Below are 17,186 nucleotides of genomic sequence, written 5' to 3' on the forward strand. Positions count from 1 at the left end.
TGATCTGGAGAAGGGAAGAGGTCTAAGGAAGTTTAGAAAAAGTACACAATGAATTACTAGATTCATTGTGCCTATTCATAACATTCTGAGTAGCTTGTCAGTAAAGAAATACTTTTATGGTTTATAAAGTTATTTTCAAAACTTACTTAACTATATATTGCTTCTAAACCCTGCTTTCATCTGTCATCTATTAATATATCAGAGAAATAGTATTTCAAGGGATACACATGAACAGATGCTGATCTCGAAGTTTTCTTCTAACTTTAACATGGAAAATGTTTCTCTGAAAGCTTTATTATTGCTAAAGGATGGTTTCTAGATTTTAAACATTCTGGATGAAAATTTTCTCCTACATGACTCTATACTCTCAATTTCTGCCCTGCATAGATGTAGTTATTGCCTTGGAGTTGCTCCAGCTTTCCAGAGAGATGATCCACCCACACAGGTCATCTGCTTGGTTACCATCATGGTAATTTCCTTGAAATTACTCAGGATTCACATTCTTGTCTCAACCCAGTGTATTCTTTCACAGTCTATAGCAGTGTATAGCTCTACTCAAACTCTAAACTCTGGTTAGAAACAGACTGTGAGAACTACCATCACTACCTTATGAAGAACATAATTTTGGTTCTACAAGAAAAAGAGCATTTCACTTTAAAAGAACACAAAAAGCCAACTTTTTTGTTAACTTTTTGCACCTTCATAGATGATTAAGCTTCAAAACAGTGGAAGAGCTTTAAGGGAAACAACTACAATGGAAAAACAGCAATCCACAATAAAACCCCTTATTTGTAACATTAATTATTAAAGTATCTTGAATGACAGGCTGGGGGAAAAATCTTTCTTACAAACTTACATTCTGCTTCAGGCTGCATGGAAATCATATTAACTGATGGCACACTTCCATCTAGTCCTACTGATTTTCTCTAGGGAATCCTGTTTTCTTGGCACCCCTTCCTATTTTCCATCACTCCCCAAGGAGACACCATTAACAGGATAGCACTTATATTAAGCATGCTTATTTGTGTTGAGTTTATATAAAAGTCTAAGTTCCTGTTTCAAAAAAAAAAAAAAAAAAATGTAATATAAGAAAAATACTCCAAGATCTAGATGAGAGTATTCTCCTTTAAAGTTTTTGTTGTGGTTAATTGCCATTAAGCTGCCTCCTAACTCATGGTGACTATATGCATATCAGAAAAAAACTATCCCCATTATCATTTAAGGACTGAACTTTTGTTTTTGAAAGTAGATTTTCCTAGCCCATTTTATTTTTAAAGCTCTGTTGAAACATATCCAGCATCATAGCCAAATGCAAGCCACCACTAACAGACCAATAGTGGCTGTTCATGAGGTGCATTGGCTGGGAATAAGACTCAGGTCTCCTTTATGGATGACAAGAATTCTATCACTAAACCATCAATGCCCCTCCATTTTAAAGTAACCTAGCGTAGCAGTGACCACCATTTGTCTGTCAATTTGATGTACTGTGGTGGTTTCTGTATTGCTGTGAATCTGGAAGGTATGTCATGGGTATTTTAGATACCAGCAGAGTCACCCATGGTAGACAGGTTTCCCCTGAGCTTCCAGATGAAGAAAGACTAGGAAGAAAGAGAGACAGACTACTTCTGAATATTTAGTCTCTGCAAACCTTATGAATAGCAGTCGAACACTATCAGCACCTGATTGCTAAATATTGAAACAAGATGAAGAGCACTAGAATACTGTCAGATATAGTGCCAGAAGATAAGTCCCTCATATTGGAAGGCACTCAAAAAGTGGCTGTAGAAGTACTGCTTCCTTAAAGTAGAGTTGACTGTGATAAAGGGAATGGAGTAAAGCCCTCAAGACACTCATTTGCTGATGGAGCACAACTGAAATAAAGAAAAACAGCTTTAAAAATCCATTAATAATTGGAACGTGAAATGTATGGAGTACGAATCTAGAAGAATTGGAAATTCTCAAAATTAAAATGGAAAGAATAAACATTGCTATCCTAGGCATTAGTGAGCTGATATGGACTGGCAGTGGCCATTTTGAACCTGACAATTACATGGTTTACTGTGCCTGGAATGACAAATTGAAGAGGAATGGTGTCACATTCGTTTTCAAAAAGAACATATCAAGATTAATCATGAAGTCTGTGATAAGATAATATCCATACACTTACAAGGAAGATCAATTAACACTACTGTTACTCAAACTTATGCACCAATCACTAAAGCCAGTGATGATGAAATTGTACAATTCTACCAACTTCTTCAGTCTGAAATTTATCAAACATGCAATCAAGACATTTTGATAATTACTGGTGATTGGTATGCAAAGTTGGAAACAGGAAGGATCAGTGGTTGGAAAACATGGCGTTCATGATAGATATGATGCTGGAAACCACATTACAGAATTTTGCAAGACCAATTTGTTCATTGCAAATATCTTCTTTAAAAAACATAAAAGATGAGTATTTGTTCATTGCAAATATCTTCTTTAAAAAACATAAAAGATGAGTATACCCATGGACCTCACCAGATAGAATACACAGAAATCAAAATGACTATATCTGTGGAAAGAGGCAGTGAAAAGCTCCATATCCTCAGTTAAAACAACCATCAATTGCTCAGACGCAATTTAAGGCTGAAAGTGAAGAAAATTAAAACAAATCCACGACAGCCAAAATATGACCTTGAATATATGCCACCTGAATTTAGATATCATCTGAAGAACAGATTTTATGCATTAGACATCAAAGACCAAAGACCAGATGAGTTGTAGGATAACATCAAGAACAACATACAGGAAGAAAAACAAAAGATCATTGAGAAGACAAGAAATAAGGATGTCAGAAGAGACTCTGAAACTTGCTCTTCAGCATAGAGATACTAAAGCAAATGGAAGAAGTTAGGAGGTACACGAGCCTAACAGAAAATTTCAAAGGTCAGCTCGTGAAGAAAAAGTCAAATGTTATAATGAAATGTACAAAGATCTGGAGTTAGAAAACCAAAAGGGAAGAACATGCTCAGCATTTCTGAAACTGAGGGAACTGAAGAAAAAATTCAAACCTCGATTTATGGTATTGAATGAATCTATGGGCAAATTATTGAATGATGCAAAAAAAGAAAGCATCAAAAGAAGGTAAAAGGAATTACCAGAGTCACTATACCAAAAAAAAAAAAAAAAAAAAAGGTCAATGTTCAACCATTTCAAGAGGTAGCAGATGACAGATGCTCAAGAAGCAATGATCCTGAATGAAGAAGTCCAAGGTCCATTAAAGTCACTGGCAAAGAACAAGGCATTGGGAATTGATGGAATACTAGTAGAATCTTTCAACTAACTTATGTAGCACTGGAGGCACTCACTCAGCTATGACAGGAAATTAGGAAGACAATTATTTGGCCAACTGTCTGGAAGAGATCTGTATTTGTGCCCATTTGTGCTCTTTGGAAAAAGAGAGGTGACCCAATGGAATACGGAAATCATCAGACAATATCATTGATATCCCATGTGAGTAAAGTTTTACTAAAGATAATTTAAAAATGGTTGCAAGCATACATTGACAGAGAACTTCTAGAGGTTCATGCCAGATTTAGAAGAGGGCATGGAATAAGGGGTATCATTGCTAACATCAGATAGATCTTGGCTGGAAGCAGAGAATACTAACAGATGTTTATCTGTGCTTTATTAACTACAAAAAGTCTTTCAATTATCATAACAAGCTATGGACAATATTGCCAAGTATAAATATTCTGGAACACTTAAATGTGCTTGTGCGGAACCTGTACGTAGACCAAGTGGCAGTTGTTCAAACAGAAAAAAGAGAACACTGAATGATTATGATTAGAAAAGGTGTGTGCCAGGTTTTTTTTTCTTTCACCATACTTATTCAATCTGTATGCTGAACAAATAATCCAAGAAACTGGTTTATATAATGAAAAACATGGCATCAGGATTGGAGTAAGACTCATTAACAACCTATGATTTACAGATGATACAAGCTTGCTTGCAGAAAGTGAAGAGGACTTAAAATACTGATGAAGATCAAAGACTTCGATATGGTTGCATCTAAATGTAAATAAAACAAAAATTCTCACCACTAGTCAATAAACAACATCCATATAGGTGGAGAAAAGATTGAAATTGTGAAAGACTTCATTTTGCTTGGATCAACCATCAACACTCATGGAAGCAGCAGTTAAGAAATCAAATGACGTATTGCATTAGGCAAATCTGCTGCACAAAGCCTGTTTAAAGTGTTGAAGAGCAAAGATGTCTGCTTGAGAATTAAGCACAAGCCATGGTATTTTCAATAACCTCATAGGCATGGGAAAGTTGAATGGTAAATAAGGAAGATGATAGAAGAATTGATGCATTTGAGTTATTGTGTTAGAGGAGAATATTGAAATTACCATGGAGTGCTATAAGGAAAAAACAGATCTATGTTGGATGAAGTTCAGCCAGAGTGCTTCCCAGAAGCCAGGATGGTCATACTTCATCTCTCATAGTTCAGACATATGTCAGAAGGAACCAGTCACTTGAAAAGGACATCGTGCGTAGTAAAGTGGAGGGTTGGAGAAAAACAGGAAGACCCCCAGTGAGATGGATTGGCACAATGGCAGCAGCAATGGGCTCAGATGCAGCAATGATTGTGAGGTTAGTCCAGGACCAGGCTGTGTTTTGTTCTGTTGTGCATAGTGTCACTAGGAGTAATTACTGAACTGATGGCAACTAACAACAAAGTGTGGCACTGTAGGATAAGCACCGGACTGCTAACCACTATGAGGGTCACTAGGAGTCCAAACTGACTGTTGTTAATAAGTGATGGCACTTATTATTATTAACAACAATAGTACAATCTAGGGAGCATGGTGAGTCTATAGGATAAGCACTGATTTGAACCTTAAGGTCAGCAATTTGAAGCCACCAGTTACTCAATGGGAGAAAGGCTAACTTTCTACTCACAAAAAGATATGCAGCCTCAAAAACCCTACATAGGGATGTTGAGTCAGAACTGACTCAATAGCACATAACAACAACAGTGTGATCTAAGTTAAACAAAAATGAAACATATCAGTTTACGAAACTGAAAAATTTTTAATTGGACTACAGGTGAAACAATTAAAAAGTTCAACAATATCACAAGACCAATTGCAGGATTATTTTTGTTTAGCTGCTCTATATATGATATATATAAGGTTGATTTACCCAGGGCAACTTATTGTCTATTCTATGCTCTTGTTTCAGGGGCCAAAAACTTTTTCATTCATATCAATCATACTTTAAAACCCCCTGTTTTATGAAAAACAAAAAACAAAAACAAAACACACACACACACACACACACAAGGAAAAACACATGAGAGGACTGAACAGTGCCAATCCCACACAGTTTCCTACTGAGGTCATCTGTCCCACACTCAGAAAATTGAACCATTAGTTAGTTCTGTTTTATGAAATGTAACACATGTCTTCTTCAATTGGCTGGTCTTAGAAAGTACATCTTAATCTAAAGCAAAAAATGTATCTAGAAAAAAATGAAGAGAGGACTCAATCTCTTTTCAATCAATATCTGTCCTTAACTACTGAGATACATAGGCAGCTGTTGGAAACTAAGCTAAAATAATGCGAATGAGTTAGAGTTGGTGTTCTGAGGTTTCACAGAAAGCCAGAGTTATGAGATGCAGAATTTATGTAAGCTAGAGAGGAAGGCAGCCTGATCTTAATGAGAGGAGATCAGAAAACACAAGAGGAAAGAAAGAAAAGCAACAAATAACTGAAGAATTTCAGTTCTGGTTTCTGTGAATTCAACTCCACTACTCATTTGGAGATCCCTGTCACTATTGCTGTTCTCCAAATATCCTTTCGTGACATCTTTCCTTTTAAATATGGATGCTCTCATGTAAATGAGATAACCACATTGAAGAACATATTACAAAATAAAAAAATGTCTGCTTTAATTGTTCGGCACTGGGTTCTAAAAGTCTAAATAAAACACCTATACCTGGTATATTTTGATTTGACTTTAAAAATTCACTTAACATGTCCAAGAGCAATTATAACAAATCTTTTTTCAAAAGTCTAATTTTAGATTGCATACCAAAATTTTAAAGAAGAAAAATTGGTCTTTATATGTATGTATGTATGTATAAAACAAGCTAGATGGCAAAAGTTACAGGGTGAAGATTCCTGTGATCTAAGGATAAATAACTCTTTTTTAAACATACATTGATTTTTCTCATTTATTAACTTGGGGAAAGTTGAAATGACTATTTACAATATGTTAGACAGCACCATAATTCATCCATAGTTATCACTGAAACATGTGCTCTATTTCTAACACACCCACATCTCACTTATCCACATGGCTCAGTTTGAAAAGCCAGGCTCTTATGTAAAATTTGGCATTATGCAAAAATGGAGGATGACTTCATCAGATTACAAAATGGAGGATGATATACCATTATATAACTGTACAATTGCATCATTACATAGCTGCCAAATTACATCATTGCAAAAACTTCCAAGCCACTGAAAATCATGACCCAGGTAAGTTGACACATAAGCTTAACTATCACAATCAGTATTACCTCTCATCTCACATCTTGATATTTTTTGCTACCAGATGTTGGTCATTAATGTACAAAATAGTTGGATAGTAGATGTTTTACTATCATCATAACCATGAAATGTCAGATAATGAGAAACTAGATGATTGAGGAGTTGTTGTTGTTGTTGTTGTTGTTGTTGTTGTTATGTGCCATGGAGTTGGTTCCGACTCATAGTGACTCTGTGTATGGTTTCGGAGGCTGTAAATCTTTACAGAAGCAGAAAGCCTCATCTTTCTCCGGCAGAACAGCTGGTAGGTTCGAACTGCTGACCACGATATTAGCAGCCCGATTCATAACCATGAGGTTTGTATAAAATGTATTTAAAGGCATTTTAATAAAAATAACTATAATGCACTTCTAAAAAAAATTACTGAACTTTATTAGTTTTTTAAATCTTAGTATTATTGTAATCTATGAAGCTCCAATTATATTCTGAAAATGATTTGTAAAACCTTCAGTACTCCTTTTTTTCCTTTTTCTGAAAAGAAAATGTAAATTTGGTAAGGTCACATACCTTGCCAACAGAGCAGAGCCTCTGACACACACTGCTCTGAGTCAGCATGGAAATTTGCCTAGAGGCAGGGGTTCTGTACTCCTAATTGACATGCCAGTTTGAAACCTTTTCTTGGCAACTGTGAATTCCTACAGAGTTGAAAATGCTGTCCATCTAGAGCTCAGTTAGTGTGTTGAGTCTGAGGCAATATAGTGTTCAAAATAAAATCTCTAAATGGGAAGAAAAAAATAATAATGAAAGGAAAAAAAAAAACAACAAACAGTAACTCATATATTGAAATATACCCCCACATCTATATACTTTTATTGCCAAATAATTTTATTAATGACCTATATTTCTCTTCTTCCTTGAAAAAAAACTTACTGGCATTTTTATTATAACTTAAATTTTGTTATTTTAAACACTCTCAATTGTACAGTTAAGTCAGAGACTTAATCTCATTCACCACCCCCAGACTCTGACAATCTTTAATCTACTTTGCCTCTATTCATTTACCTCTAATTATTTCACATAAATGAGATCTTACACTATTTTTTTTTTTCTTTTCTGACTAACTTCTACAGGAAAATTATTCCAAGACTGAGAGCAACAAAATAAAATGGAAGGGATATTGATGTTATCGTTATTAAGAGCCATAGAATCATTCTGACTCACAGTGATCCTGTATAGGGTTGCCAAGGCTTTCAGTCTTCACTGGAGTAGAAAGCCTCATTTTTCTCCAATGGAGAGGCTGGAAGGCTCGAACTTTGGACCTGTGGTTCACAGTCCAGTACTTATAGTATGGATCCATGGCACTCTGGTTAAGGAATATAGATAGTAATATATCAAAAAGAATCAGTCAATGTTGAACCATTTCTGGAGTCAGCATGTTATCAAGATTTAATGGTATTAGAAGAAGTGCAAAGTGCACTGAAGATATTAGGAAAAACAAGATTCCAAGACTTGATGGAATGTCAATAGAGATGTTTCAATAAAGGGATAGATACTAGAAGAGTTGATTTATCTAAAACAAGAAATTTGGAAGACAGATATACAACAAACTGACTGGTAATGATCAATGTTATACCCATTCTTAAGAAAGTTCTAAAGAACTGATATATTTCAGTTATGAAGTTGGAGAAGAATATTGTAAGTACCAAGGACTGCCTAAAGAATAAATAAATCAGTGTTGGAAGAAGAACAGTTAGAATGTACTATAGAAGCCAGGATGCTAAGAATTCGTTTCTCATTCTTCAGACATATTATAAGAAAGGACCAACCCCTAGAGAAGGACATTTTCCTTGGTAAAGTGGAAGTCAGTGTAAAAAAGGAAGATCTCCCAATTAGATGGATTGTCATGGTGGCAGCAGTAATGGGCTCAAGTGTTAACAACAATTGTGAGGATAGTGCAGAAGTGGGCAGTATTTCATTGTTTTGTACATAGGGTTGCTATGAGTTGGGGCCAACTCAAAGGCACCTAACAACATCAACAATAAAGGTCCCACTACTAGTCTTTAAATTTTTCATAGTGTAGTGACTTGCATGTTGCTGTGATGCTGAAAGCTATGCCACCAATATTTGAAATACCAGAAGGGTCACACATGATGGACAGGTTTCAGCTGAGAAAGACTAAGAAGAAGGAGAGGTAGATTATCTCAGAATGTTTAGTCACTGAAAGACTTCTGAATATCAAGAGAACATTGGCAGATACAATGAGCCCCTGATGTTGAAAGGTGCTCAAAACAGCTGAGGAAGAGCTAGCTCCACAAAGTAGAGTTAACTATAATGACAGGAATGGAGTGAAGCTTTTAGAACCTTCATTTGTTGATGATGCACAACCCAAAATCAGGACAAATAGCTGCAAATATCAATTAATAAGGTTATTGCTGTTAAGTGCATTGAATCGGTTCCAACCCATAGTGAACCTGTATAGGTATGGTAAGCTTGAACCACAGACTTTGCAGTTCAATCCAGCTTTATAGTCCAGTTCATTAACCCACAGCATCATAGGATCATAGAATGTAAAGTACAAATCTAAGAAAATTCAAAGTTGGTGAAAAATGAAATTGCATTTATAAAGATCCACATCTTAATTATTACTGAACTGAAATGGACTGGTTTGGGCCATTTTGAATCAAACAATCATATGGTTTACTAAAGTCAAGAATGACAAATTAAAGGGAATGGTGTCGCATTCATTGTCAAAAAAAATATATCAAGATCTATCTTGAAGTACAGTGCTGTCTGTGTTAGGATAATATTCATATGCCTACAAGATACACTGGTAAGGTAAGCAATATTCTGGTGCTTTTCATCATGTTTGGTGCTGTCCGTGTTACACTGCTATTCATAAGATTTTTAGTGAGTAACTATTCGGCAATAGTCCATCTGTCCTTCTTCCTAGTCTGTCTTGGTCTGGAAGCTCAGCTGAAACCTATCCACCATGGGTGATCCTGACGGTATTTAAAATAGCTGTGGCATAGCAACAGAATCACAGCAACATACAAGCCACCACAGTATGACAAACTGACAGAAGAGTGATGGTGCAGTATGCTATACCTCAATATAAAGAAATTAAAAGTCATCATAACTAGACCAATAAGCAACTTTGTGACAAATGGAGAAAATATAGAAATTGTCAAGGATTTCATGTTCTTTAGATACACAATTCACATCTATGGAAACAACAGTCAAGAAACCAAATAACATTGTATTGAGCAAATCTGCTATAAAAGACTTCTTAAAAGTGTTTAGCAAAGTTGTGATTTTGAGGAATAAGGCGAACCTGATTCAAGTCAGAGTATTTTCAATTGCTTCATATATGAATACAATTGAACTTCAATGTGGAACCCTGACAATGAAAAAAAGAAGATCCAAGAAAATTTGATGCCTTTGTATGATGGTGCTGATGAAGAATTTTAAATATATCATGGACTATCAGGGGAATTATTCAACCTATATACTGAGCAAATAATACGAGAAGCTGGGTTCTATGAAGAAAAACGTGGCATCAGGATTGGAGGAAGACTCATTAACAACCTGTGATATGCAGATGATACAACCTTGCTTGCTGAAAGTGAAGAGGACTTGAAACATTTACTTATGAAGATCAAAGAGCACAGCCTTCGATATGGATTACGTCTCAATGTCAAGAAAACAAAGATCCTCACCACTGGACCAATAAACAACATTCTTATCAGTGGAGAAAGGATTGAAGTTGTCAAGGACTTCATTCTTCTTGGATCAACTATCAACACTTGTGGAAGCAGCAGTCAAGAGATCAGATGACGTATTGCATTGGGCAAATCTGCTGCACAGGAGCTTTTTAAATTATTGAAGAGCAGAGATGTCAGCTTGAGGACTAAGGTGCACCTGACCCAGGCCATGGTGTTTTCGATAGCCTCATATGGATGCGAAAGCTGGACAGTGAATAAGGAAGATTGTAGAAGAATTGATGCCTTTGAGTTGTGGTGTTGGAGGAGAATACTGAAAGTGCCATGGACTGCCAAAAGAACCAATAGATCTGTTTTGGAAGAAGTGCAGCCAGAGTGTTACTTGGAGGCCAGGATGGCTAATCTTCGTCTCTCATACTTTGGACATATTGTCCGGAGGAAACAGTCGCTGGAGAAGGATGTCATGCTGGGTAAGGTGGAGGGTCAGAGAAAAAGAGGAAGACCCCTAACGAGATGGGTTGGACAGGTGGCATCATTGATGGACTCAAGTGTGGCAGTGGTAGTGAGGTTGGCCCAGGATGGGACATTGTTTCGTTCTGCTGTGCATGGGGTCGCTATGAGTTTGTTCCGATTCGATGGCACCTGACAACAACAATCAGGGGAATTAACAATCTCTCTTGGAATAAGTAGTCACAATAGAAGATTTACATCTAATGTACTTTGAAAATATTATTAGGAGGGACTAGTCCCTGAAGAAGGACATTATTTTGGTAATGCAGAAGATCAGTGAAAAAGAGGAAAATCAGTGAGATGGATTGTCACAGTGGCTACAATAGTGGACTTAAACTTGGTGATGATTGTGAGTATGACACAGGACCTGACCATATTTTGCTTTGTTACATTTGTCACTATGAGCAGAAAGCCTTGTGGAATGTGAGACACACCTAACAACATTTTCAAAGTTTATCCATGTCATAGCATGCTATTGTAGTTAAGTGCCGTCAATTCTGACTTATAACAACCCTGCATAGGGTTTCAGAGAAACAGGTGGTGGGTTTGAACTTTTGACCTTGGGATCACATTCCAGTGGTTACCCGACAGCACCACCCACATGTATCAGAACTTTATTTCTGTTTATGAATGAATAGCATTACATTGTATGTATGTGTCACATTTTGGTCATCCATTTAGTTGTTGATGGACACTTGGGCCATTTTTACCATTTGACTTTTGTTAATAAAGCAGTGGACACTACTGTGCAACTATCTGCTTGAGTTTTTTTTTTTTTTTTTTTCCAGTTAGTTTGAGTATCTATCTAGGAGTGAATTACCCAGCCATGGTGGGGCACAGTCAGATAAGCACTAGACCACAAGATCTGTCTGAACCACAGGTCAGATTTTCAAATTACCAGTCATTCCTGAGAAACCCTATACAGGGTCACTTTGAGTCATAACTGACTCAAGGGCACTTAGCAACAACCACAGCAACATGGAAAGCCAAGGATTCCGGATGTAGAGCTGTAGGATAAAGCACTGGACTGCAAAGTCAGTTTGAACCACAAGATCGGTGGTTCAAACTCTCCAGCTGCTCCTTGGAAACCATACACAAGGTGACTATGAGTAGGAAGCAACTGAATGGCACTTAACAACAGTGGTAAGTCAGTGTTTACCTTTTAGGAACTACCAATTTTTTTTCCCACAATTGCATAATCATTTGACATTCTCCCTATGAACTCACAATCTAATTACTTCTCATACTCAGAACAACACTTGGCATTTTCCACTTTTCTGAAAACCACATCCTGTTGTTGTTGCTATTAAAGTGTCATTGAATTGGTTCCAACTCACAGCAACCATTTACAGGGTTTCCAAGGAGCACTTGGTGGGTTTGCACAGCAGATTTTGCAGTGAACAGTCCAGTGCTTATTCTACAGAGACATACCAGTACTCATTTGTTACTGTTATTGTGTGATATTCAGTCAGTTTGTTTCATACCAACCCTATATAGGGTTTCCAAGGAGCGTCTGGTGTGTTTGAACCTCCCATCTTGTGGTCGTCAGTCCAGTACCTATTCAACAGCACCACATCAGGACTCCTCCAGAATTCCTGGTAGTATCTCATCAGGCTTTAATTTGCATTTTCCTGGAGTGGCACTGTTAGATCAACACTGTACTGTTAACCATAAGGTCTGTGGTTCAAATCCACCAGCAACTCCTCAGAAACCCTACACAGAGTTACTATTGGTCAGAACCAACTCAACTGAGCTTAACAAAACTAACAACAGTAACTAATGATGTTAAGCCTCTTTCCATGTACATCTTTTTTTGGAATACTTTCTTTTCATACCTTTCCTAATTTTTAATTCGTTTTTCTTTTTGTTTTTGAGTAGTTAGGTCTCCTAGGTTCTTATAAAATATATTTTCACATCTTCTGAATCATCAGAACTTTGTAAGTTAAGTCAATTAATTTGAAATACATTTTCTTAAAAGAAATAGACTTACTATTTTGATTAATACATTTTTTCAGGCTGACTCTGACACCATGAGAAGTTTCAAAATTATCCACATGATTTGTCTAGCTGCCAAGCTCCTACTTGTTTTGGCAAATGTAATGCGTTAATAACTGGATGTTTGGGAGTCCTCTGTTATCCTTAATCTGCCTTTGCAGGCTCCTTCTCTAGAAATGTCTAGTATTTAAAAGTAAATTTCATATCCTTTATGTCCTTTCCTCATTCAATATTTTTATTCATAAAGTATCTCAGCCACAGGTATGTAGTCACTATATCGTTCTATGTTAAGTACTCCTGAAAATATAAGACCTGTAAAGCAAGGAGTCCTGGTGTGATGCTGTGGGTTAATACTCCAGACTGCAAAGCCATTTGAACTGCAAGGTCGGCGGTTCAAGCTCATCAGTCACTCCTTGAAAACTCTATACAGGGTTGCTAGCGATGGGAACTAAGTCTACTGGAGTTAACAATAACAAAGCAAAACAATACATATTTTTCTTTATCAGTTTTGCCTCAGAATTATACATTTTTAAAATGCTCCTTATTCTAGCACTTACCAGTTTTCTTTCTTTTTCCCTTTACTGTGGCTAGATAGGAGTCTTGGTGTGATGCTGTGGGATAAGGTACTGTACCCTAAGGTCAGTTTGAGTTACATAGTCGGTAAGTTCAAACTCACCAGCTCCTCCTTGGAAACCCTACACAGGGTTGCTATGAGTTGGAACTGACTTGACAGCACTTAGCAACGACAACAACCAATAGCCATCTATATTAAAAGTTAAAGTGACACATTGCAAAGTTTATTATGTCTTCACAACTGGGGCAAAGCCTGTTCAAGATTCAAACTGTGCAGCGACGCTGGAACCTCTGGGTCCTAAGGATCATCTCAAAAGATAACAATTAGAAGACAAGCTTCTTGTAATCTAACCATATATGTGACTTTTCTAGATCCATCCAAAAGACTCATAATTTCTCTATGTAGTTAGAAAATAAAAGTTTGAAAGTTCAGGAACTCTTCAGAACATAGAATGTTTCTTGAAGTGACTCTGGTTCTAAGTTTTATCTTCAGATGAGACTTAAAAGTCATCTTAAGTTAATTAAAAATAAACATAGTTTAATTATAACCAGTATGTAAATAGTGGCTTATATTTTAAAAGCATCTGTTATATTCTGATATGGTGGGAACTAGGGTAAAAATGACAACGCTGACTCACCTATTCATACTTCTTCAGTTAGAAGCATCTTGATTTTTCTCAGGGTAATTACCCTACACCATTCAGAACAAGTAGTAGGGTAGTATACTCAATATCCATATAGTAGTTTTGTATCTGACCAGACAAAGCACTTATCCCTCTGGTCACAAAGATTGTTTCTGGAAAGAATATGTAAGCATATTAAGATATTTCCTAAGACTATTGAAAAGGAGAAATATTTTTCTTTATTTCTTACTTGTTTTTCCTTCCTTCTTTCTACTTTCCTTCCATTCTCTATTTATCACTCACTTTATTATTATTATTATTATTATTATTATTATTGGTGGCATATCAGTTTGGGATTTTGAACTATGTAGAAATAAATCATCTGTCAATTTGTTATAGTGTAGTGACTTGTGTGTTGCTGTGACTCTTGAAGATATACCATGGGTATTTTAAATGCCAGCAGGGTCATCCATGGTGGACAGGTTTCAACTGAGCTTCCAGATGAAGACAGCCTAGGAAGAAGGAGAGATGGACAACTTCCAAATATTTAGTAGCTGAAAACCATATGAATAACAGTGGAACACTGCCAGTAGCAGATAATTGGATATTAAGACATGATGAAGAGCACCCCATATATTTCAGATATAGTGCCAGAAGATGAGCCCATCCAGTTGAAATGCACTCAAAATATGACTTTGAAGTTGCTAATACCTCAAAGTCAAGTTGACCATAATCACAACAATAGAGTATAGCCTTTGGGACCTTCATTTGCTGATGGGGCACAACTCAAAATGAAAGAAACAGCTATAAACATCCATTAATAATCAGAACATGGAATGTATGAAATATGTATCTAGGAAAATTGGAATTGTTAAAAATGAAATGGAACACATGACCATCAATATCCTATGCAGTAGAAAGCTGAAATTGACTGATATTAGACATACTAAATCTGACAATCAGATGATTTACTATGCGAGGAGTGACAATTTGAACAGAAATGGCATCTCATTCATCATCAAAAAGAAGATATCAAGATTTGTCATGAAGTAAAATACTCTCTGTGATAGGATAATATCCACACATCTACGAGAACAACCAGTTAATACCACTTTTATTCAAATGTATGCACCAACCACTAAAGGCATGGATGATGAAATTGAAGAATTCTATCAAATTCTACAGTCTGAAATTGATCAAACGTACAATCAATATATATTGATAATTACTGGCAATTGGATTGCAAAGGTTGGAAACAAAGAGAAAGGATCAGTAATTGGAAAATACAGCCTTTATGAAGGAAATGATGCTGAGGTTGCATAATAGAATTTTGTTAGACCAATGACTTCTTCATTGCAAACACCTTTTTAAAACAAAATAAAAGATGGCTATACATATAGACCTTACCAGACAGAATTCACAGAAATCAAATTGACTGCATCTAGGAAAAGAGATGTTGGAGAGCTCCATGTCATCAGCCAAAACAAGGCCAAAGGCAGACTGTGGAACAGACCATCAGTTGTACATATGCAAGTATAGGCTTAAGCTAAAGAAAATTAAAACAAGTTCATGAGAACAAAAATATGATCCTGAACATAGTCCACCTGAATTTAGAGGTCATCTGAAAAACAGATTTGATGCATTAGACTAAAAACTGAAGACCAGAAAAGTTGTGGGATGATATCAAGAACATCATACAGGAAGAAAGCAAAAGGTCATTAAGAGACAAGACAGGAGGAAAAGACCAAAATGGATGTCAGAAGACATTCTGAAACTTGGTCTCCAGCACAGAGTTGCTAAATCAAAACGGAATAATTGAAGAGGTAAAATAACTTAAAAGAAAAATTTAAAGGTCTGCTTGAGAAGACAAAGTCCAATATTATAATGAAATGTGCAAAGGCCTAGAGTTAGAAAACTAAACAGGAAGAACATGTTCAGCAATATTCAATCTAATGGAACTGAAGACAAAATTCAAATCTAGACTTTGAATATTGAAGGCTTCTAAGGAGCTCTGGTAGCATAGTGGATACAAATCAGGCTGCTAATCTCAAGATTGGGAGTTCAAAACTACCAGCCTTCCATGGGCAAAAGATGAGGCTTTCTGCTTCCATAAAGATTTACAGCCTCAGAAACCCTGTGCAAGGTCACTATGAGTCAGAACCAACTCCACAGTACTTAATAACAACAACGTGGACAAAATAATGAATGTTGCAGAAAACATCAAAAGCAAATGGAAGGAATACACAGAATTACTGTACCAAAAAGAAAATGTTGATATTCAATAATTTCAAGAAATAACATATAGAGAATAAACAAGATGGTGGGTCAGGTAGAAGTGCAGTGAAGATCTCTGTCAGCAACAACACAGAATAAAGGACCAAGCAGGCTCAGGGGGGTGGTGCTAGAACTCTGAACCACATATAAAGGAATATTTAGAAGGTTAGAAGGCTTACAGCTAGGGGAATTTGTAGCCGAAGCAAAAACATCCATTGCTTTCTAATTCAAGATTCTCAGCTGCTGCCAGAGCTGCCATCTTGGGAAAGACCAAGCAGGGGAAGGATCAGAGCAGCCATGGATACCTGACAGAACCACAGAGATAAAGGTGAGGACATTCTATCTTTATTTATTTTTGGATCTGTTAATTGGTCTCTTGCTGTCTGTGCATGTCCATTCTGGTTACTAGAGGAGGTGCCTGAGTGAGTGGACACCCCAACCCCTCTCCCAGAGGGTTCTACTACATATGAACACAGATCTCCTCAAAATTCAAAGTGACATTTTCCACTTAAAAACAAACAGCAGTGCAAAATGGCCACACCCAGCCCTGAACTGTTTATCATTAGGAAAAAAGACCTGAATGGGGATTGTGGAGCAGGATATGCAGACTAAAATGAAATAAGCCAAAAATTAAATTCTGAATTACGTCACAATGACCAACAATGTCATCTTGAAATTTCTCAAGAAGAAGAGAGAAATGGGAGCCCATCTCCTGATCACATATACCTGGAGGCAATCAGAAAGTACAAAAAATACCAAAATATAAACCCATCTAAGTATTAAGGCCACAGATAACTCTTGAATATGCCCCCAAAACAGAAACAGATGACCATATCAGCACATGCCCAGAAATGAGATAAAGTGACTGACACAAATGAGTTGGAAGTAGACCTACACTCTATACTGGAAGATGGGCAGGCTTTGGAAATGCTGGAAAAGGAATTCAG

The sequence above is a fragment of the Chrysochloris asiatica genome, unplaced genomic scaffold (genome assembly GCF_000296735.1).
Source record: "Chrysochloris asiatica unplaced genomic scaffold, ChrAsi1.0 scaffold00365, whole genome shotgun sequence".
Lineage (NCBI taxonomy): Eukaryota > Metazoa > Chordata > Mammalia > Afrosoricida > Chrysochloridae > Chrysochloris > Chrysochloris asiatica.